Raw genomic sequence first — 22,308 nt, 5'->3', positions numbered from 1 at the left:
GACACTGGTGTTCTTAAGACTATGATGAAAAATGTGCAGAAAAAGGAGGGGAAACCAGAAAGATGCCCAGATGAAGGGAAATGGTCATGTTTTTACTGCCTCCGCAACCAGCAGTGCTGACCCGGGGCCACCACCCTGGCTTGGCCTCCCCTTCATGGTGTGTGTGTGTTCATGGATGTGTAGTTGTCATTGTGTGTCACTGTGTGTATTGTGTAACTCCGTGTGAGGGTGTGCGTCCATGGCTGTGTGCCACCATGTATTTTGTGTGGTTATGTGTGAGAATGAATGCCTGGCTGTGTCGTTGTGCGTTAGTGCCGTATATGTGGAACTGTGCTTGTGAATGTGGCTGTCAAGTGTCTGAGCTCCTTGGGCCTCGTGTTCCTCATGGCCCCCAGTGAGACTGTGGGTGCCGTAACTGTAAAGTGCCGTTCACACCTGAGGCCTTGTCTGCTGCCACCACACGAGGAGATCTCCATGCAGAGATTGGGACCCATCAGGGAAGAAAGTGGGCTCAGCTAGTTAGGATGTAGCTGGAGGCCTTCCCTGGCCCTTCTGCATGGACATCGGCTTGCATGATCCTGGTAGTTGAGCCTCTGCCTTCCCAGCCCTGGCCTGGACTGGCCCAGAACCCTCCCACCAGCCTTTGCTCAGCCACACTGTGGAAACAGGTTGAGGAGGAGACTAGTCCCAGACCTGAAGGAACCCCCAGTTGCACCCAGGAGACAGAATGTGGAACTTGGGAGCAGTTAGGTTTTAAATCACATTTGGGCAATCAGAGAAGGCTTCCTGGAGGAGACAGGGCTGGAGAAGATCTTGGTAGATTGAAAGAGAACTTAGCTTTGCAGAGAGGAGGAAGGAGGGCAATCTAGGCGGAAGAAACAGCAAGGGCAAATGCTTGGCATCAGGAAGGAGGCAGGAATGTGGAGGAGTTAGGGAGGAAGCCAGGCAGCTGGGCAGAGGGCATCTACAAAGGAGAGGAGCTCAAGAGGTGGACAGAGTGCCTGGCACATAGCAGATGCTCAGTAAAGAGTTGTGACATGAAGTCAGGGATCTAGTTATGGAATTTTCTATGTGACCTTAGGGAAGGTGTTAAGCAGACAGTGTAATTACAGCATAATTACTGACAACAGCTCCGTTTGTTAGGTGCCTGCAGTGTCGGCAGCAGTTAGCCAAGGGTACTTTACCATTTCCTCTTCCAGATAAGGAAATAGAGGCACAGGGAGGTAGTGACTTGCTCAAGTGCTAGCACAAAGAAATGGTGGTGCCAGGATTCAATTCCAGGTCAGACTTCAGAGCCTGTATTCCTCTTCCCACTGTGCCTCCATTTCCCCATCTGCCCTGTGAAGGTCTGGAAGGGATGATGTCAGATTTGGCCACTCTCTGTGAGTTTGAGGAGTGTTGTGCTTCTAGGCTAAGGCCTGGTGACCCCGGAGTTCCCTTTTAGCCCTGATTTTGAGTTTGGCCTTCAGGGAACCTGCTCTTTTCTGGTCAGATCCCCAAGACCTCTGGCACGGAGGCCAATGTGGGACGGGGCCTGGGGTGGGCAATAGGGGCAGGACTGAGAGCCCTTTGCAGTGAGAGGCATGTCCATGCTCCTGAAGGGGACTGAGTGCCCAAGTATAGTTCTAGGGGGGTCCTAGCCAGTAGGGAGTGTTTGTGCCTCCGTCTGTGGCCTTCTGGTCCCCTTTTCCACAGACCCGGCCAGCAGAGGGAGGAGCCACACCCTTCTTTTGTGTAGCCCTGGTCAGGTCTAATGCTTCCCACCCACACTGCCTGCCGCGAGCTTCATAACCACCTTGGGAACTGGAGACCCCCGCCCCCTTTTTACAGGGGAAGCAACTGTTTCATAGACGCTTGTGAGGTCCCCAAGGTCCCCAGTGACTGAGGGCACAGCTGAGGCTTGGCTGTCTCTGGGTCCCTGGTGACTCTGGGCCTGGCCCTCTCATGGACTGGGGCAGGGAGGCTGTGCCTCAGGGCGCGGACCCGACCTCTGAGTGGGCAGCCGAGCCGGGGTGTGGGGCCAAAGGGGCTGCTCTGCGGGCCTCATCGTCCTCGGAGCCCCACCCAGCTCAGGGCGCCCAGCACATACCCATGCTGGGACTGCCTCCACAGGCTCAGCCCCTGAGCCGGCTGTGCTCTGGGGGTGGGGCGTCATGTTGCCCTGTCCCAGGGAGGCAGGCGTGCCTAATGAATTAATTAATGTTGGCAAAGCACTTGGAGAGCTCTGGCTGAAAGGTGCTCAATACACACAAATCAGAGTGATTGTTATTACCCGTAATTATGGAGTTTCTGCTGGAGAAATTATTCAGAAGCGGACAGTGGCTGGGCCAGCACAGGGCCCTGCCAAGATCTGCTCCTCAGTAGCAGTGGAATCTGTCTTCCTTTCCTCTCTCCCTTCCTCTTTTCCTCCCTTTCTTCCCCTTTTCCCTGTCTCTCTCCCTTCCCCATCCCTCCCTGCTGTACTTTCTCCCCCATCTCTGGGCCTGCTGCCTGCTTTTCCACAGTGAATGCCTCCTTTGTCTCATCTCTCATGAAGACAGGCACCTGGCACAGCTTGGAGGAGGGGATCGGGTAATAGCCTCTCACACTCTGGAAGTGAGAAGCATCCAGGAACCAAGTCTGTCTTGCCTCCTCAGGGTCCATAAGGAGGTCCCTGTGCCTCCTCAGGTGTGGGGGATCAAGTGTGCTGATGTCTGGGAGGGCACTCTGGTCTGGAAGCTTGGTGCCTGCAAGGCTTGCCTACATTGTTTGCAGAGAGTTTGTGATGCGTGTGCTGCTGTGTGCACACATGGTGTGTGTGTGCGCTTCCAGCTCCTTCTCCATCAGATCATGTTCTCACTGTGGCTCTGGGTCCTTGACTAGACTGTTGGCACCCCAGTGGCTGAAACTGAGTCCCCCTCCCCAAGCCTGAGCATGTGGCACCCATGCTGACAGACCCTGCAGTGCCCAGAACCAGCAGTCCAAATAATTTTTTTCTCAGCTGTGCCTTCCTTCCTTCCCCCAGACTCCAGTCCGCTCTCCGTGGCTGTGTTCAGCTTTTGTACCCACCATCCTCAGAGAGGGCCACTCCCAGGTTCAGCACCACGAACAGCGCCTAGCTCAGCCTGGGGCCCACCATCTCCTCACAGCTGAACACACCCCACTGGCTGTTCTGACTCAAGCCCTGCTTTGTCAGGTAGGGGCACTAAGGCCAAGAGGATGCCAGTGACTTCTCCAAGAGCACAAAGAAACTTAGCATTAGAGCTGACTACAACACTGGTCTCTAAACTCTCCAAGGGTTCCCAGTTGCAGCACATGGAGGCTTTAGAAGGACTTCTTCGTGTTCAGTCAACAAACACTTGTCTCTATACCGAACTCTGTGACAGAGGAGAAATGGAGGCGGTCACATCTCTGCTTTCTCTGTAACAGGATCGGCATGTCAATAACCAAACCACAACAATGAGAGCTGGGCATGGTAGGCACTGCAGAACCATGTGATTTTGTGGGGCCCATAAGAAGTGCTCCAGACAGGAGGCTGAGCAGGTTCCTGTAGGATGGAACAGTCAGAAAGGCCCCTGAAAAAGGTGGCACCAAGCCTGGAGAGGAAGAAAGGAGGGGGAAACAGCATGGTCACTGAAGAGGAGGCTGGCACGAGGCCACCTGTATGTGTGGGAGATGGTGAGAAGTCCATCTCATGGGCTTAGGGCAGGTGGCAGCGATGAGTCTGGGAAAGTAGGCTGCACCCCTGCTGACGGGCTGGTCTCTGCCGTTTGGGCACAAGGGAAGGCTGCTCATCCCATGGGCACTGTGGGATTTCCACCCAGCTCTCCAGTGCTGCAGCCTGGCCTGCCACCAGAGTCCCACTCCTCATTTCTCCTGCCCTCCCTCCTTCACCTGGGGCTGGCCGGTTTCATCTGGAAGTGACAATAGGTGTGGGTTGTCTGTGGGGTCTTTGTGCCTTATTGCTCAGCCTGTGATCTTTCTTATCCGATACAGGCTCCTTTCTCTTCCCCAGCATTTGTCAGAATGATGGGACAGAGCCCCAAAGCCCTGAGGGGAGGCTGGGCCAGAATAGGCCTCTTGCTTCCCATCCATTTGCTCTGTTCCTGCCAGCTGCCTGAGCGTGTTTGCCGGACACTGTGAGGCTATGTTTGGCTTTGGATAATGAAGTAATGTCCTAGCTGAGGAAAGGATGGAGTATCCGTTAATTAGCTCAGTTGTCTACTTTGAGGACAAAAAGTCTTTACTCCTGGGCTCCCGGGACTGGCTACTGTGGGGGATCTGTGGGGGCCAGTAGGGTAGGCAGTCCACCTTGAGGGTGATGGTGAGAGGACGAGAGGGGCCAGGCAGGCAGGGGCCACACAGAGGGAGCTTTCTAGGAATGCTGCCTCCTCCGCCCTGGTTCCCCAGCAGGGCCTTCCTGGCTCAGGGGCAGCATGGGGCAAGGGAAGCCTTGGACCAGATGGACCTGGGGCCCATCCCTAGCTCTGCCACTTGCAGGTCTTGTGACCTTAGTCAAGTTGTTGCTGACCTCTCTGGGTTTTGAGTCATTTTCTCTGAAAAATGAGGCCATGATCTTACTGCCATTTGCGAGGGTGGCTGCTCAGCCTGAGGGTAATAACGAAGCAGAGTGCCTGATGCATGGCAGCGACTCAGAAAACGTTGGAGGCCTCACGGTTCGCCACTTGGGGTCATGCCGTTACTTTGGTCTTGTCTCAGACCTTGTTCATCTTGGGGACGTGTGCCCTGCCTCCCAGCCATCCGATCCCTTGGAAGGATGAGGTCTTCTTCTCATACATTTCCCAGGGCTCAGGAGGCAGTGGGTCTAGTTGAATGGTTGAATTAAAAGGCTGAAGGTTTTGAACTGCCTCCTCCCTTACAGTCCAGGCTCTGGGGCTGGGGTCCTCCCATGTCCCCGTAGGAAGGGGCTGAAAATCAGGTCAAGTGAGCAGAGGGGAGGAGACTGGGATGGAGAGGCCAAAAACACTGCTTCCTCCTCCAGGAAGCCCTCTGGGGATCAGCTGGAGGTATTCCTCTCCTATATGACCCCCTCCCTATAGACTTTCACTGTATTCCTCCCAGGGAATCCTCACTACCCCCACTATTACAGGTCTTATAATCCTTCCCATCTCTACGAGGCTTTTTCTAAGTTCTCTCATAGCCATGACTGTTCAACTCTACAGATGAGATGGATAATTGTAGTAATGGTAATCATAAAAGCAACTAACTTTCATTGAGCACTATGTACCAGGCACAGTTCAAAGCTATGTGTTTTCACCTCTGTACTTTATGCCCACAGGATTAGGTTTACTCCCATTTTACAGAGAAGGAAGTTGAGTCCTGAGGGAGAGAAAGGGCCTCTCGGGGGCATAGCATGAGAAGTGGCAGAGGCAGGCTCACACCTGGCTAGGTCAGTTTAGGCTGACAGTCATGAATGATGTTCCCACACTGTGTCCTGTCTTTTTTCCTGGACACAGGGAGATGATGGGATACACTGGGGCCCTCGAGGAGCTCACAGTGGGAAGGCTGTTCCCAACACACCCCCTCCATGTGTCCCTGTCCCACCTGACCTCCTCCTGGCCCGACTCAGGTGGCACCTGTGTTTTTCCTGTCACCTGGCCAGGTCTCTGGCTCTGGGGTTTCCTCAGGGTGGGCTCCACAAGGGCAGAGGCTCGGGTCTCGTTGGCTGGAGTATTGCTAGCACTTACCGGGCCCTGGCAGGTAGTAGGTGTTCAACTAATACTTGTTTAATGAAGGAATGAGTGTCATTGTGTGGATTAAATGAGACCATGTATGTTAAGTACTTGGTGTTCAACAATATTTACTGAATGAAAAATATATCTTTGGGTAGAATAAAGGAGGTGATGGTGTCAGATGTCTGGCTCATAGTAGGCTCAGCGTATGGGAACAGCCGTAATGGTAGTGTCCATTCTTCTGGAAAGGGCTGGGTGGATGGACCGGAAGCAGGGACAGGAAGTGGGGGTGCGGAAAGAGAGACGGGAGAGAGGCAGGTGCTGGAACCCCAAAGAAGAGGCAACAGTGAGGAGGAGGCTGGTTAGCAGCTGGGGCCCTGACACCCACTCTGTGTGGAGCTGCGGCCTGGAGCGCGTGTGTGTGTGCATGAGTGTGGGCGGGTGTGTGTGTGTAAAACAAATAACTGGGAAATGAATTTAATTATAAGGCACTTTTAATAGCTATTTATATTTAATCCTGCTAATTCTGTGTCTTGTGTAGCCAAGCTGTAATTCTATTCTTCTTACTCAGTTGCTAGTGAGAGTGAAGGGAGAGGGGAGAGGGAGACAGCCCCAGAGGAAGGCAGCAGGCGTCCTCCCACCCCAGGGGTTGGCCAGGCCAGCTGTTGACCCCAAGGGCAGGGAGGAAGGGGCTCACTGGCAAGTCTGTCCCAAGGGAGATCTGGGAAATGGCACCAGCCCTGTCGCTAGGGAAGTTAGTTCATCTGCTTGTGTTTACTCAGCACCTGGGGTGGGGGTAGGGAGCACAGTGGAGAGTCAGGCAGATCCAGGTTCAAATCCAAGTTAAACCATGTGCTTTAACCTCAAGAGAGGCTCGCTTTCTCCATTTGTTAAGTGGGCATAATGTAAGGGGCTATTGGGAGGATTAAATGAGATAGAGGAAGACTGCCCTATAGTTGGTGCTTAATAAATGCTTGTTCCTGTTCTCTCCTTACTCCCCCCACCAACCCCCAAGCTGATCACGTCTCTGTATTTCAACCTCTCTGGCTGCTCCCAGATAACCCTTAGCTCATTGGCAGAGAGAAGGTGATTGACTAACTCGATGACCATTAAATGGCTGGGGTCCTGTCCCTTTTTTCAGAGGACACCTTGGTGATGGCTGGGGGCCTGGGAATGTGGGTGAGTTGAGGGTGGTCTTGCGGGAGGACCCCAGAGGCCCTGGAGCAGCCTCACTGGGCAGCCAGGAGGAGGCCTATGAAGCAGCTGTGGGAGGGGCAAAGAAGAGCCATTTCTATGGAGGGACCTCAGACCTGGCTGGGACCGTTCGGGAGTTAGAGATCCCTCTGCGCCAGGCCTTGCTCAGCTGCAGAGACTCTGGGCCAGCCAGCAGCCTCCACTGAGCCTGTTTGCTTGAGTGAGAGGAAGAACTTCAGGAAGGCTTGCCCAGAGACAGGGTTGTGGAGAGGTGCTCCCCTGCTCCCCGACCAAGGGGATGGCGTTGTGCTAGTTTCCTGGCAGTGCTTCCCATGGTCAGGAAAGGCAGGGGCCTCCGAGGAGCCCTGTAGTGGCAGATGATGCTGGACACAGACCTCCATCCAGGACCGCCAGTGAGAACTGGGCTGGGGCTGGGAAGACAGGGCAGGGATGATCCTGCCAGAGGGAGGCTCAGGGAGGCAGCCACAGCCCCTGAGCGGACCCTATGAAACGAGAGAACATGGCTCTGGGTTCAAATCCTAGCTCTGCCACCTACAGGCTGAGTGATCGCTGGGCAGTCACTTGACCCCTGAGCCTTGGTGTCACCTCCAACGTCTGGCACATAGTAGGTGCTCGGTGCTTCCCCTTCCCTCCGCCCACGTCCTCTGCTGACACGTGGAGGTGGCTAATGATGGAGGGTGTGATTTCTCTCTGGGATTTTCCCTTTAATCGGAGACTGTAATGCCTGTGATCCCCAAAGGAACGATGTTTTCCTTTAATGGTGACATTTCAGGCATGGCGGCAGGTGCAGGGAGATGCTGGGGTTGGGGCTTGCCTGGTTCCTGTGTCATGTGCAGCCACATTCTCTGGCCCTTCTCCACACCCCCTTCCCCAAGGCTCCCTCTGCTCTGTTCACAGGCAGGTCAGTGTCTCGTTAATCTGATTGAGGGATTTGTTCTGAGCACATGCGCCCGTCAGCTTGGGGAAAGCCCGGCCTGGGAATTGACAGACATTCTGATAAAGCCAGGGCCAGCCTGACCTCTGCTCATCTAGGAATTGCGGGGTCACTGGGCAGAAGTAATTAACAGGCACACAGCACAAGTGATTAACCCCAGAGGGAACCTGGGGGTCCAGTCCTTGGGAAGAGTCCCCAGGGATGGGTCTTTTCTGCTCACTAATGCAGACCGTACCTGTGCTCCTGCTCTGACTCATTGTGAGCCCTCATCCACTCGGTCCTACCAGAAGTGGCCATGAGTCCCAGGTGCCTGCCACGTTGTAGCCATGTTGTTAGAGGTAAAGGAGGGGGACAGAGGGACCCAGGCTTGGCCCTTTGGTGGGGCAGTCTTGGACCTGAGCCAGGCTACTCCTGCTATGAAGCAGAGCTTGAAGGCAGGGAGGGTCTGGAGAGGTCCCTGGAGAGTGCAGTCTGAGAGTGCAGGCTGGAGGCCCAGGTTCTAGTCCAAGTTCTGCAGTTGGCTTCCTGTGTGACCTTGGGTAATATGCTGCCCTCTGGGCCTCAGTTTTCCAGTCCGTGCAACGGCAGTTTTGGTCTGGACCAGCTAATCTCTGGACCCCTTCTGTACCCTCCATCTCTGATTCTAAGGAAGCTTAGGGAAGGGGCTGAGCCTGAGGGTGGGGGATGAAGGTGGTTCCAGAGCACAAGGAGCTGGAGAGGGGTGGGAGACAGATGCAATGCTGCCATCCGCTGCGGCCGACACATTCATTAAGCATCTATAAAACCAATACACCCGCCCAGCTCACCTGGCGCACGTGCCTCGGGATTTATTTCTTACTGAATGGTGCCATCCATCAAGTTAGCTTTGCTGCCAGCGGGCGCAGCGTCTTGCCTGAGTCTCCTGCTGGGTAGGGTGCCTTGTTATCCTCCAGGCAGGGCTCGCCTCCCCACCAGCCGTGCTCCTACTCCTGACTGCCCTTTACCCATGCCACCTGACTCCTTTATCCTCTAGGTCTGCTCCAGTCCTCAAGCAGATTGCAGGTTCAGGGTGCTTGAAAGGGTGCTGGGCAATTCTGGGCTGGCTGCTTGGAGGAAGTAGCAGTACTGGTTCTGGACCTGCAAAAATAGCTGGGCAGGAGTTGGACAGATGGAGAGAAGAGTAGGTTCTTTCAGCCTTAGGGTTGGGGGAGGGATAGGAGACCATGGAACGCAGTGGAGGAGGTCCCTCACTCACACCCATGTTCCTTATCCTGACTCGTCCTGTCCTCAGTTCTTATAATCTCCTGTTCTTTCAGGCTCAGGTGCTCTACATCCTTCTCAGGTGGCTCAGGAACCATTGGGTGACCCTACATTGGCCTCCATTCACACAGTATCCCCACATCCATCCCTGCTAGAGGCATGTGGTATATGGCAAGTTCTACCACCAACCAGCTATGTGACTCATCTTTTTGAGCTGTAATCCTCCATAGTTCTGAGAGAAACTGGCAGGTTTCACCGAAGAGAGGGCATTTGAGATGGGGTCCACAGAGTGAATGGGAGGTTCAGTGGGCAGAGACGAGTTACAGTGGCAGGAGGTTCAGTGGGCAGAGACGAGTTACAGTGGCAATGATTCTAGACTGTAATGGAATGCCTGGAACAGTGCAGAAGGCTTCTGTTGGGAACTACTTCTTGACCATGCTGCTGTGGTTAAGAGTGTGTCTGGAGCCAGGCTGCCCCCGCTATGAATCCGGGTACTAGTTGTGTGACCTTAGGTGAGGCACTAAACCTCTCTGTGTCTTGGTTTCCTCCAAGAAAAGGGGGGTAATGATAGTCCCTATCTCATAGTGTTGTACTGATTAAATAACAAATATGAGTACATAGTAACTATTTAATAAAAGTTAGGAACTGTTGTTATTCTTACTGAGGCTCAGCGGGACTAGAGGATTTGCCCATAGACACAGCTTGTGATGAAGGTTCAGGATTCAGACCAACGCCTGTTTAATTCCAAACCTCTGCTCTTTCCTCTACTCGGCATTCCTAGTGTCTGACAGAGGTGCCTGACGTACAACCAGTGTTAAGGGCTCCCTGGAGGTGCTGGACCAGGCTCTGCCCACAGTAAGTTCTCCTCCCTTCCGAGGACCTTACAGTCTCTCTTACTCACTGAGGACCCTCAAGGCCTGGCCTATGACAGGTGCTTAAGAAATACTTGCTGATTGTCTGGCTGCATAAATGAAGGTAGGGCGGACCCCCCACATTGCTCTGAAGCTTGCACTGCTCACTGCATGAGCCCCTCAGACCCCCCTTTCCTGCCTGGTTGGGAGGTACTGCCCCCACCCCCCACCCCACCAGGTTCACAGCAGCACCCTCTGTGGCCCTTGCCATGCCCTCCCAGCTCCCCGCCTTGCTGCTTCCCTCCCCAGAAGCAGGCCTCAGCCTGGGGGGCTTTTTTTCCATTCTGCTCCCAACCCCTAGTCACAGCAAATCTTCAGCCTCTCTCCTGTCTCTCTCTGTCCTCCCTACTTGCTCGTTAAGGAGAGAATAACTCCTAAACTTGATGTCTTTGCCTCTGCTTTTATATGGAGCTATAATTTGACTGTCTAAAGGTTCTTAGAGGAGAGAGAAGAGGAAATCACCCCTCACTCTGTGCCCGGAGTAGACAGTCTTCAGAAGGAATGGAGCAGATCCTACCAACCCTCTTCGGGCTGGGGCTCCTTAGGAAGGGCATCTCAGGGTGGTGGATGGGGTATTGTGTGCGTGCACCACTGACGGGTCTTTTTGCCACCTCCTGCGTTGCCCCATGCTTTCCTGCCAGTGTCGTGGGGGCCCGTGGAAACATGCTGGCGGGGAGGGCGGAGCCTCCTTGTGTCTGGGACCGCAGGATCTGAATGGTCATGCCGGCCCACACTCGGCCCTGAGATTTCCTACACCTGCAGCTGTGTTTTGCTCACCTACTATTTTGGCAGCACCCGTTCCTCTCGCCTCTACCAGAGTTGAAACCGTCTATGCGTTTCACTGTCCTCAGAGCAGCTTCTCACCCTCTGTAGTTTGGTTCCCCTGGTTGCCTTGTGACCTCAGCTCTCTGATGGGCTGAATGAAAGTTATGGTTTTGCAGATCATCCAGCTTTGTCTCATTGCTTGTCTGGGAGCAGCTCTCTGTGTCTTCTACCCGCACTGGTGTCTGTTTCTGGAAGGGGGGTGCTCATGCCCACCTCAGAGAGCTGCTGGGAGGGTAGATGGGCTGCTATGTCAGCCACCTAGATGGTGGCTCTGCAAGACCCTGTCTATGGTGACTCTGCTCCCAGAGGCCGTGGGGAGAAGGTGCAGTGACGGGCGGGGCCAGCTCTGGCTGGGCTGGCTGGTGGAGGGACCAGCCTGGGCCTTCTCACCCCTCAGAGGCTTGGGAAGGAATGTTCAGCTCCACGCATGCCCAGTGGCAATTTTTGTGGCCTGGCCCAAGCTGGGCTTGGGGCTCAGCCAGGTCAGTCAGGTCCCCTGGAGTAGCCCCCCAACAGACATAGCCTCACATTTGCTGATAGCTGGCTGAAGTTCCCATCCTCTGTTTGGATCAGCCCATGAAGCTACTGGGCACAAAGGGTGACACCTAACATTTCTGTGCACCTGACATTCAGGCTCTGCCTGCTGAGTGTGGCCCAAGCCTCTCTCTGTCCCTCTCCCCTGCTAGAATCTCTCCCCCTCTGTCTGAACCTTGATTTCCCCTTGGCCCCTCTCCTCTCTGCGTTCAGCTGAGGTGCTGGGAAGCGTTCTGTTTGGATGTTCTGGGTGAGGCTTCCCTGGTCTGTGTGGGGACCAGGCCTTCAGCCCCCAGCAGCAGGGCAGGGCTGGCTACACTGAGCTTCTACTGCCTCCAACCGGCCCTGATGCCCACAGAGCCCGCAGCCCCAGGGGGCTGCGCTGGAGGAGCTGAGGCGGGAAGCCACTTGCCTGCGGAACCACAAGGTCAGTCTGGGCCTTTCCGTTTCTTCCCAGCAGTGGTGGGCCCTGGGGAGAGAGGCTGGCCACACTGTAGTCTGTGGGGCCTGTGGCCTGCCCCTCCTGGGTGGCCAGGCGTGGTGTCCGGGACCACTCTGGGGGATGCTGAAGGGGTAGGAAGGGACTTTCCTGGGCAAAAGCCCCAAGTCTCTGTTGTGTCCTCAACCCAAGGAGGCTGAGACCTCAGGGCCCAAAAGTGGAGGACAGAAAGCCTGATGAGTCTGGCCAGGCATTTCTTAGAACAGCATGGACTACGGGGCAATGTGATGGATGGGGAAGGGATTGGTTCCTGCAAGGCTCAGGCTGAAGTGGGCTGACCCACGTTTCCAGGAGTCCAGCCATGCCAGAAAACCTGAGGAGGGGCCAGGAAGCAAATCTAGTGGCTTTTTTCAGACTTTGCCCAGGATGACCCCCTGCCTATAGTGCCTTTCCTAGCCTAGCAGACATCTTAGAGAACCACTTCAGGCATCTCTTCACTTCCTAGCCTGGATTCGGGATCCTCCAGTCTCCCATCCCCCTTCTGTTGGCCTCATGGTGTGATAGCTGCCTGCCTTCTGGTCTGCCAGCTTTTCGAGGGAGTGGGGGGTGCTGGTGGACAATGACTCCTTAAGGACCTTTGGACAGCATCCTACCTGCCACCACTGCCTGGCAGCATAGCAGGTGGAAGCAGCTGCTCTCTGAGCCTCCGTTTTCTCCTGTCCAAACTGACTTCTTAAGGGCTACAGGTTAGAGATCAGCTGAGGCAGGCCTCTCTCTTTGGGTGGCCACCTCCTCAGGCCTTTCCTCAGCCTGTTGTCTCTGTGGCCCTGGGTCCCCGATTTTATGTCCAAATCCTCCTTTATTCAGAGCCCTGAACCCCCTCTTCAGGAAGCTCTCCCCGATGCCTTCGGCCCTCACTGCTCTCAGTCTGAACCTTCTGTTACACCCCCGTTTCTTCCTTCTCCTAGGCACACACTCCCGGCGCTTTGAGGGGCAACTGTGCAGACCGCTCAGCATGGCCTGTGTGAGCAGCTGCGTGGTCGTGCTGGGGAGGGGAGGAGCTCACTGGTGTGGTGGGGAGCAGCAGCTTCTGCCCTGGGGCCCCTGAGGCAATGCTTGGGCTGTACCTTGAGCGGGGAGGCTGGGGATGAGAGGATTTGGGTCAGAGTTCAGGCTAGGAAGGGCCTTGAATGCCAGGTGAGGAATCATGGGATCTGCCCTCCCTCTGCAGGTAGAGATCCCTGGGAAGAGGCCCCTAATTGGATGGCACGTTCCTGAGAGCGACCCTTTCTATAATGCCTGGAGCCCTCCACCCGCACCCTCTGCCCTGTGGTTTTCTACTTATTCTGGAGATCTCTGCTCTGAGGACATCGCCCTAACCACTGTACGAGCTCTCAGGGCCCCCGACTTTCCTTTAAAGCCCTCATCCCAGTGTGGAATGGGCTTCTCCCCTGCCCAACACTCCCCAACAGTGTGACCACTGATTGCTCACTGCGCCTTCATGAGGGCAGGAATCAGAAAGGAATGGTGTTCCCCTGAGTCTCCAGCCCCAGCCCAATGCTTGGCATGGGGTAGGTACTCAATAAATGTGATGGATTATGTGACTACACGCAGGGGCACAGAGCCCATGAGCCCCACGCTGAAGGCTGGGCTGACTGGGGAGGGAGAGGCATGGACCTCCAGTGAGGTGGGGCAAAACTGGGCCCCAGTTTGGAGCTGTGCTTCCTTTGTGTGTCATTAGGTGGCTCTTTAGAGGGCTGTTTGCTGGAACAAAAGCCATCTCTGGCAGCGCCTCAGTGGGCGGGCTGGGCCTCACTGGCTCCCTTCAGAAATGCTTTGAGAACAGGTGGAGTGAGCCTACTTGTCACCCCTAGGCTGGCTGGTGACTCTGGGGAGTGGGGGCGGCCCCCAGGGTGGGGGCTGTGGGAGGCAGGGCGATTGGTGGATCCAGCCCTGACCTCAACGAAATTATTTTTAAAACCTAAAAGAGAAAGGGGATATTTTTAACCTTTGTTCCATCAAGGCATCCCAAGGGAAAAAGAAGGGGGAAGGAGGCAGATGGAGAGTTGGGAGAGGGGCATGAGAGGGGCGGGGGCTTCCAGGGGAGGATGAGCAGCCCAAGAGAGCCCTGAGGACAAGCTTTTTTGTCCCCAGTCCTTTTAAATTTTTTAAAAGCTCCAAACAGCAAGAGGGACAGTGGAGTTCATTATATCGAGTTATCTCCTCCGTTTCAGGCAAAGATCAATCTTCCGAGTCTTGCAGCTCCGAGGGGGAAGGGAAAAGAAAGAAAATGGGAGGCGAAGGAAAAAAACTCCCTGGACCAATTTCCGCTGGCTAACACGATTACTTGGCTGCCTGGCAGCAGCGCCAGCTGTTGGCAGGCATACTGGCCCCCTGCCAGTTGTGCTCAGTTGCCGGCTGCCCCCCAAGGCTTCCTCCTGAATGGGACAAGTTGGCAGGTGTGAGAGCCTCAGTTCCCCCCTGGGGCAGGGGCTGCTGGGCCTGGCATCCCAGGGAGGCCTTGGGCCCCACTGGTCTCAAGTGTGCATCCACCGCTCCAGCTGGCCTTGTCTCAGCCTTGTGCCCACTTCCCTGCCTTTGCTCAGAGGGTCCTGCCCTCTGGGTGAGCCTTCTGGTTCCTTCCTACTTCATGTGGGAGCAGATTGTGTAGGAAATAGAAACACAGGCTTTGGAGCCAGATAGAGCTGCCTCTGCCTATTCATTCATCCATCCGTCTATCCATCCATCCATTCATTCAGCAAATATTTACTGGGCATCTGCTATGTGCTGAGCACTGGACATAGTAAGAGGAAACAAGGACACAAATCAGCAAGATAATGTCACGTAGGCATTAAAGTCTATGAAAGATGGGAGAGATTGCAGTGCGTGAGGGGCATTGACCTAGGATGACTAGGAAAGATGAAGGAGGTTCTGTTTGACCAGGATGATAGTCTGGGGGAAAAGCATTCTGGGCAGAAGCAGTAAGGACAGAGACCCCAACACTGGCCAGGGTGGGAGGGAGCCAGATTGCGGGAGAGAGTTCTGAGCGGTGGGCAGGCTTTGAAGAATCTAGACTTGATTCTCTCTACCATGGAAACCCCTTGCTTATGGCTGGAGAGTAAGAGGATTTGATTTGTACCATTATGTGGCTGCTGTGATAGTTTGGGGCCAGGGTAGGAGCAGGGAGCCCAGCGAGGCAAGAGGCTGCTGCAGTCATCCAGGTGAGGGCAGGTGAAGGTGAGCTGGGGCAGCGGGCAGTTTCTGGATGTATTCCGGGGTTGAACTGACATGGTGTGCTGATGGCTTGGGTGTGGGGCGAGAAAGAGAAGAGTCAAGGCTGAGGGAGACATCATTTTGGGGATAAAAATTAAGAGTTTTGTTTTGGACAGGTCTGTTAGATGAGCAAGTTGAGATGACAAATAGGCCTGTGGATACACGCAGCTGGTGCTCAGGAGACAGCTGGGGCTGGAGAGGGAGATCTGAGGGCATGACTGGGATTTAAAACCACAGGACCCACCGGCTGAGACCAGGGAATGTGTAGACAGGAGAGAAAAGAGAACCCCAGCCAGCCTTGGGGCCTTGGATGTTTGTAGGGTGGTGGGGTAGGAAGGGAGGAAAGCCTGGGAGACTCAGCAGGAGAGGCTGAATCCTGGGACCCCAAAGATAAAGTGTTTCACGATGGAGGAAGCAGTTAGCCGTGTCAGAGAGTGACCACTGGATTTGGCAAAACTGAGGTTTCTGGGAGCCTTGATAAGAGCAGTTTTGTAGAGTCGTGGGGATGGAAGCGCGACTAGAGAGGGAATGAGGGCGGGCGGGGTATAAGGGAGTGGAGACTGAGACCCTTACTAGAGCTCTTGAGTTTTGCTATAAAAGGGAGCAGAAAGATGGAAGGGCAGGTGGGTCAAGGAATCTCCCTCCCTCTTTTCCGCCTTTTCTTCCTTCATAATATTGAGGCAAATTGATATGCTATCAGCTGTGTGACCTTCGGCAAGTAGCTTCACATCTTTGAGCCTCAGTTACACATCTGCAAAATGGAGTTGACAACTCAGATGTTACTGGATCTAGTGCCTGATAGGTGCTCCATGAATGGGAATTGTTTTCAGTAAGCATTCACCTGGGGAAATGGTCAGCCTGGCCTTGGCACAGACATTTTTAGAGGACAATTCGGCAGTGAGTATCAAAATTTTGAATGTATATACCCTTTGACCTATTCTTTAGAAATACTTGTACGTATGTACAAGAGGCAGGCTTTTTCCCGGTAATGTTAGAAATAAAAAATTGGAACCCCCTAAGCATTCATCTTGAGAGGTCTGGTTCAGTAGGTAAGGGTATGCCCCCATGGGAACTTCCTCCATGTAGCATCAAACATAATAGGACTCTGTTTGGAGCAGACACTGGCACTTCATTGGCTCAGCCACTCCCTAGGCTTGGTCAGGTTACTCTGCACTTTGGTTTTCTTATCTACAAAATTAGGCTAACAGTAGCACCCATTGGGTGTTTGTTATAAAAATTAAATAGATTAATACATACAGTGCTCAGCCCAGTATTTAGCACATAGTAGGTGCTCAGTGAGTACAATCAGTGATTGTTGTTATCTTTATGTGCAGACAGGGAAAGGTCTCCAAAATCCATTGCTAAGTGAGGAACGCGGTTACACGCCAGCACAGAGGCTGTGCTCGCTGGAGTGTAACCCCATGTTTGTGTCCAGATGTAAACACCTGTGCATCTATCTGCATGTGTGTGCAAATGCACAGTGAAAGTTTCACATCGAGAGGGAGCTGGGACCTTTGGAGATGTGGTTGGGCATAAGAGTGTGTTTACTCTGCAGGTATCTGTATTTGAAGCTCTTAACAAGAGAAAGCTTTCATGAGCAGACATACCTTAGCGATGTTGCGGGTTTGGTTCCAGACCACCACAATAAAGTGAATATTGCAGTAAAATGAGTCACACAAATTTTTTGGCTTCTCGATGTACATAAAAGTTATGTTTACACTACAATGTAGTCTATTAAGTGTGTAATAGCATTATGTCTGAAAAAACAAGATATATACCTTAATTAAAAAATACTTTATTGCAAAAAAAAATGCTAACCATCACCTGAGCCTTCAGCAAGTCATAATCTTCTTGCTGGTGGAGGGTTTGAAATATTGTGAGAATTACCAAAATGTGACACAAAGCCATGAATTGAGCAAATGCTGTTGGAAAAGTGCTAATAGACTTATTCAATGCAGAGTTGCCACAAACCTTCAATTTGTAAAACCCACAAACTCTGTGAAGTGCAGTAAAGTGAAGCTCAATGAAACGAAGCGTGCCTGTACGACTTGTATAATAATACGGCTACAATCTGTGAAAATGGTAAATTAGGTCTTCACCCCCTCCAGGAAGCCTTCCATGACCACACTGGCCCACAGCCCACAGCCATCAGATCTATAAGCCACATTTCCTTCTGTGGCTGCTTTGAGTTGGCTGTGTGCACTTGAGTGTGGTCTCCTCAGTCAGCCTATAAAATCCTTGAGAGTGTGGGCTATGCGTGCTGCAGTCCAGACAGATCTATACTAGCAGTTCTCAAAGTGTGACCTCAAACGGCAGCAGCAACATCACCGGGGAGCTTGTTGGAAATGCCGATTCTCAGGCCCCAGCCTGGACCTGTTGAATCAGAAACTGTGGGGGTGGAGCCCATCAAGATGTGTTTTTGTAAGCCCTCCAGGCGACTCTGATGCATCTACTGGTACTGATGGGGAAGTCAAGGCACAGCGAGGGGAACGGGCCAGCCCAGGGTCATGGGGTGAGCCAGCGACAAAGCTGAGATGACAGGTCAAAGCCCCAGTCGGAGGTGCAGGAGAGGGCCTGGATGCTCCCCAGGAAGGAGGATTTGAGGTTCAGCCCTATATGTCCGGGGGCCAGAAACCCCACAGGTGTCAGTATAGGTGGGGATAGCTGCTCTCTGTTTGGTGTGCCCGTCCCTCAGGGCCCACATGGAGCTCTGGGCCTGCTGCAGGGACTTCCCCTGACCCCCATAACTCTGTCCCTCCGGAGGCCCGTCTCCAGCCAGCTGCACTTGCACTCCTTGGAGTGAGTCTGGCATCCTTAGGCTGCCCAGACTCCTGTTTCCTCTGTCCCAGGCTGTGGGCAGAGGCTTGGTGGGTTGACTGCAGGAGGGGTGGGTGAGGAGTCTGCAGGTCTCTGTCTGACTGCTGTCTCACCCCTTCTTTGCTGTCTCCCTCCAGGTGTCCCTCTGAAGAGCCCTTGATCCTGCTCGCGCCCCCCGAGAGGTAAGCAGCCACTGCCTGGATTGGTGGATAAGGCGGGGCCGGGGGCGTATGTGCCGGGCAGGTTCCAGGGGCCTCTCCTCCACCCTCTCTGCCATCCTTTCTTTTCTTCCATCTCCTGGAGCCCACCTTTTCCACCTCCAGCCATGCTCCTGGGGGTGCAGTTGAGTCACAGGGTGAAAAAGAGAGTTTGGGAATCAGCTTTTGGGAAGGAAAGAGGAGGGTGGCTCCTTGGTCTGAGGGGGTCAGGGTTACGGGTGCTTGGGGGCAGCTGTTGGGGTTCGGGGGCTGCTGGCCTAGGAACCGGCCAGGACTGAGGCTCAGGGATCCTGGAGGCCCCTGACTGAGCAGGGAGCAGAGCTGTGGGCCACTCAGGGGAGGTGGACCGCCTGTGTGGGGCAGGCTAGGGTGTAAGTTGAGGCTGTGGGTGCTCTGGGTGGTCAAGCTCAGGCTTCTGAGCTCTTGTGCTCTGTAGTGCGTAGGCATTTGGGGGACACAGTTCCCAGGCCTGGAGAACACTATTGGACGAGGCGCCAGAAGGTCTCAGGGCAGGTGCTTTCCCTCCCCACCAGCTTCCTGTGTCTCCTCAGACTTCAGTTCCAAGGAGGCTTTGCTGAGTGGATGATTTCTAGGAGGACTCTGGCTTTAATTTGGCGTCAGGGGGCCCAAGTGTGTCTGCTGAATCAGCCTCGCCTCCACACACAGGAGGGAGCGGAGGGGTGTGAAGTGGGGGAGGTGGCACCATCCCCCCCACGCCTTTCACAGCAGCAGCAGTTGGTGGGAAGCAGTGGGAGACTTGAGGGCAGGCCTCCCTGGTCCTCCACCCTCGTCTCCTCTGGCCTCGTCTGGTCTAGTCTCGCTGCACAGCACAGGGTGGGTTTTAACTGAGATAACCAGCTGGAGTTCTACCTTCACCCTCGTCTGCATGACACACTCCCCTGCATTTCTTCATCTGTGAAAGGGGGCTCCTCCCAGTGCATCCTTCCGGGCATTGTGTTGTGTGGAGAAGGCCTGGTACAGAACCTGGCACACAGTTGATGTTCAGTAAATGTTAAAATGCTTGTCAGTTATTTTGCTGCATTGACTGAGTTCTGTGAGCAGAGCCTGGGGCCAAGCATGGGGTGGAACTGGTTATTGGGAAGAGTCTGCAGGACTCTGGGGAACAGAGAAGAGCAGCTCTGCAAAGGCCTTCCTGGGTCATTCTTGGAAGGAAAAACCGTGCCCACTGGACCCAATCTAGGCAGACTGCCTGGAGGAGGGATGTTAATTGTTATTAATTTGCCATGGTTGATCACCTCTTTTAAGTCTACAAGAAACATTTTTCACACTTTAATTAGCTCATTAATCTTAACAACTACCCATGAGAGGGAGCAGATTTTTCCCTTCCTAGAGGTGGAAATGGCGAGGCTGAGAGGTGGGGATGGATCCTAGTGGCCCAGGGAAGATTTGGTTCAGGTTCTTTCTCCAGGTGCCACAGTCTACCCATCACTCCCCGCTGCCCTGCCCATTGCCTCCCAGTTTGGGGCCTCCCAAGGGGAGGGGCATGGTTGGAGGCTACATCCTTGGTCTCTTGGGGGTCTGCCCTCCAGAGAGAATGGTGTGTGTTGCGGGGTGGGAGCTGGAGCCTGCACCAGTCAGTGGGCATGCCTGTCTGGACCAGGAGGACACAGTCAGCAGGGCTGTGAGGTGGAGACACTTGGGTGGTCTCTTGGGCTCCCTCCCTGGGGCATATTCATCCCTCCTGGACATGACCCACTTCCCTCTCCTCTGTGCCTGCACACTGGCAGCCCCTCTGCATAGAGTTTGGCCCCTTTTAGAAGCTACCCCACAGTAACTACCCTCAGCTACTCTCCCCAGCCCACCCACCATCCCTTGAGTGGCCGAGTGGGCCCCAGCCCCCTCTGGTTCCACGAGAGCAAGCTCCAGGCACTTGTCCCAGACACAGGATTCAGCAGCAGGGATAGAGCTGGGAAGAGGCGGGTTCAGATCCATAAGGCTGCCCGCAGAGGCTTGAAGGGATGTCATCCAGCACACCTGGAACTGGCATCTGATGTATGTTTATTTATGACTCGTGGGATGGCCTGTGAAATCTTTGGAATAGAAGAAACCTGTGCTGAATCAGAGCCCATGTGTGTCATGGGTCGGGGGGCATGGGGAGCCTGGCAGGGAGGCATCATGCAAATCTGGGAGCCACAGTTACAACAACAGCATCTGTCAGGGGGCAGGAGGAGCCACAGGTCACATGAGGACACGGGCTCCATCTACAGTCAAGGCTGGCGAGGGGTGTGGCCAGATTTGGCCAAGGCTCTGTCTCACTTGAAGCCACACGAGGTTACCAGGGGTGAACACCTGTCTAAGGGACAAGAAGAGCCGAGGAGGCCTGGAGAAAAGGTCTTACCTGGATTAGCCTGGGGAATTGGGCTTGCCAGGCACCCACCCCCACTCCACTGTCACTGCCAGCGTTCACCGGCCTGACGTTTCGTGTGGGTCTGAGACACGAACCCAAGCTGAGACTGCCCTCATTTCTAAAACAGGGGGACGATGGGGCTGGGTGTCAGGCCTGTGTCCTAACTGACATCCTATTCTTGGGGATGTCATTTTCAGCTTTAAGAAGTCAGAGTGTCTCTGCTTCAAATACTGGTCCGTTTTATTGCCTTTTACCTCAGCTCAACGTGGAAGGGAGACCCCATGGCCCTCTTCCCTCTCCCCACCACACCCCTGGGCATTTCTACAGTGCCTGAGGGTGGGCTTAGCAGGAAAATGTAGAGTTAGGAGCTCAAGTTCTGAGCCAGACCACCCGGGTTCATATTGTTGTCACCACTTGTGAGCTGTGTGACATTGAGCAAGTTTCCTAATCTCTCTGTGCTTCAGTCTCCTCATCTGTGAAATGAGCCCAACAGTCACTTCCTCATAGGGCTGTTGGGAAGGCTGGACGCGATGATGCGTGAGACGCCTTTAAACATGGCCTCGCACGAGGCCTAGCACGCGGTGAGGGCCCCGTCAACGGAGCTGTTGCTCCTGCCAGGATTGGTGGCTGCTTGTTCTCATGGGTGGGGTGGGCAGCTGGCCAGCTCAGGCTGAAGCCAGTGGTATTTGGTCTCAACTCCAGCCCCTGTGGTTGTGGTAGGGGAGGTGGCCTTGACTTCTTTTCTGCTGCCTTCCTCTGGGTACCAATTACTGAGGGCTGCCCGGGGCACTGCTGGGTGTGAGGTGGAGGGAGCCTGTCCCTGCTTTGGTGATTGGTGCTTTCAGCCACCAGGGTGGAGGTGGGCACAGAGGGGTGAAATCCACGTTGTGAGGAGACAGGGAGGCTGCTTTAATGGGCGCAGGGAGGCAGCAGCAGTAATGCTGGGGCTGGGCTGAAAGGCCTGGCAGGTGGAGGTAGGAGGCCGGGAGGAGAGAGGGGAGGGAGAAGGAACTGGCATGTGCCACTTGCCAGGGACCTGGCACAGTTTTCACACACGTAACATCGTTTGTTCCTCATACAGGAGAGATATGCTACTGGCCCTGTTTCCATATAAAAACAGGCCCATATAGGGAGGGTGAGTTGACCCAAGTCACAGGAGAGGCAGAGCTGGGATTGAACCTGTGTGTCCTGTGCCCTGCAGGGCACCCGGAATGGATGGGGCTGTTAGTGTTAGGCTGTCCCGGGCGGTGGTCGTGTGTGGTCCTGGATGTGTGTGCATGTGCATGTATGACCGTGTGTCAGTGTCCTCCCCACTCCGCCACTTCAGCCAGAGCCTCTGGGAAACTGGGGCAGTGGGGCGGCTCTCTACCACCTCCTACGGTGTTGGCACCTGGGGGTGGCTTCCACATTGGAACCCGGTGCCTGGGGGGCCTGTTCTCCCACACATGCCTCCTGTAACTCTGCCCAGCCCCCTCCCCAGTCTATCTGCCAGGAAGGAGGGGAGCCTAGGGTGGGCAGGAAGGTGCCTTGGGATAATACCAATAATTAGGGCTAAGACACTGTATGCCAAGCATGGGTAAGTGATAATTCTATTATCCCAATTCTGCTACTGAGGAAATTGAGACCAGAGGGGTATAATGACCTGCCTAAGGTCACACAGCGGGACAGTTGTGGGGCAGGGTTCTGACCTGGGTGGTGGGGAGGGGCTGGTGGGGCGCGACTCTGGTTTTGCTCAGTGGAAAGTCCCAGGAGGGCCTCTTAAGCCTGAAGAGCCAGAACCCTGTCCCAGCCCTGCTATGGGCCAGACCTGAGAGAGGCATTTGGTAAACGTGACCTCAGCTGAACCTGCCAGCAGGTTCTTAC

General features: G+C 54.4%; 1 protein-coding gene across 3 annotated transcripts in view; it reads left to right on the top strand.

Annotated features, from left to right (window-relative positions):
* The window catches only part of LINGO1 (leucine rich repeat and Ig domain containing 1), a 184,548-nt gene that overhangs the window by 51,675 nt on the left and 110,565 nt on the right, over positions 1-22,308 (top strand). The window contains exons 3-5 of one of the 3 annotated variants that reach the window (XM_074353964.1): positions 9,842-9,915; positions 13,001-13,153; positions 17,997-18,041. The gene's annotated coding sequence lies outside the window, so the exon portion shown is untranslated. The remainder of the gene's footprint in view (positions 1-9,841; positions 9,916-13,000; positions 13,154-17,996; positions 18,042-22,308) is intronic. The other 2 variants (XM_074353963.1, XM_074353962.1) reach the window with 2 other exon arrangements.

This window comes from Camelus bactrianus, chromosome 27 (genome assembly GCF_048773025.1).
Source record: "Camelus bactrianus isolate YW-2024 breed Bactrian camel chromosome 27, ASM4877302v1, whole genome shotgun sequence".
Classification (NCBI taxonomy): Eukaryota; Metazoa; Chordata; class Mammalia; order Artiodactyla; family Camelidae; genus Camelus; species Camelus bactrianus.
Note: the sequence above shows the minus strand (reverse complement) of the source record. Positions and strands in the feature narration are given on the sequence as shown.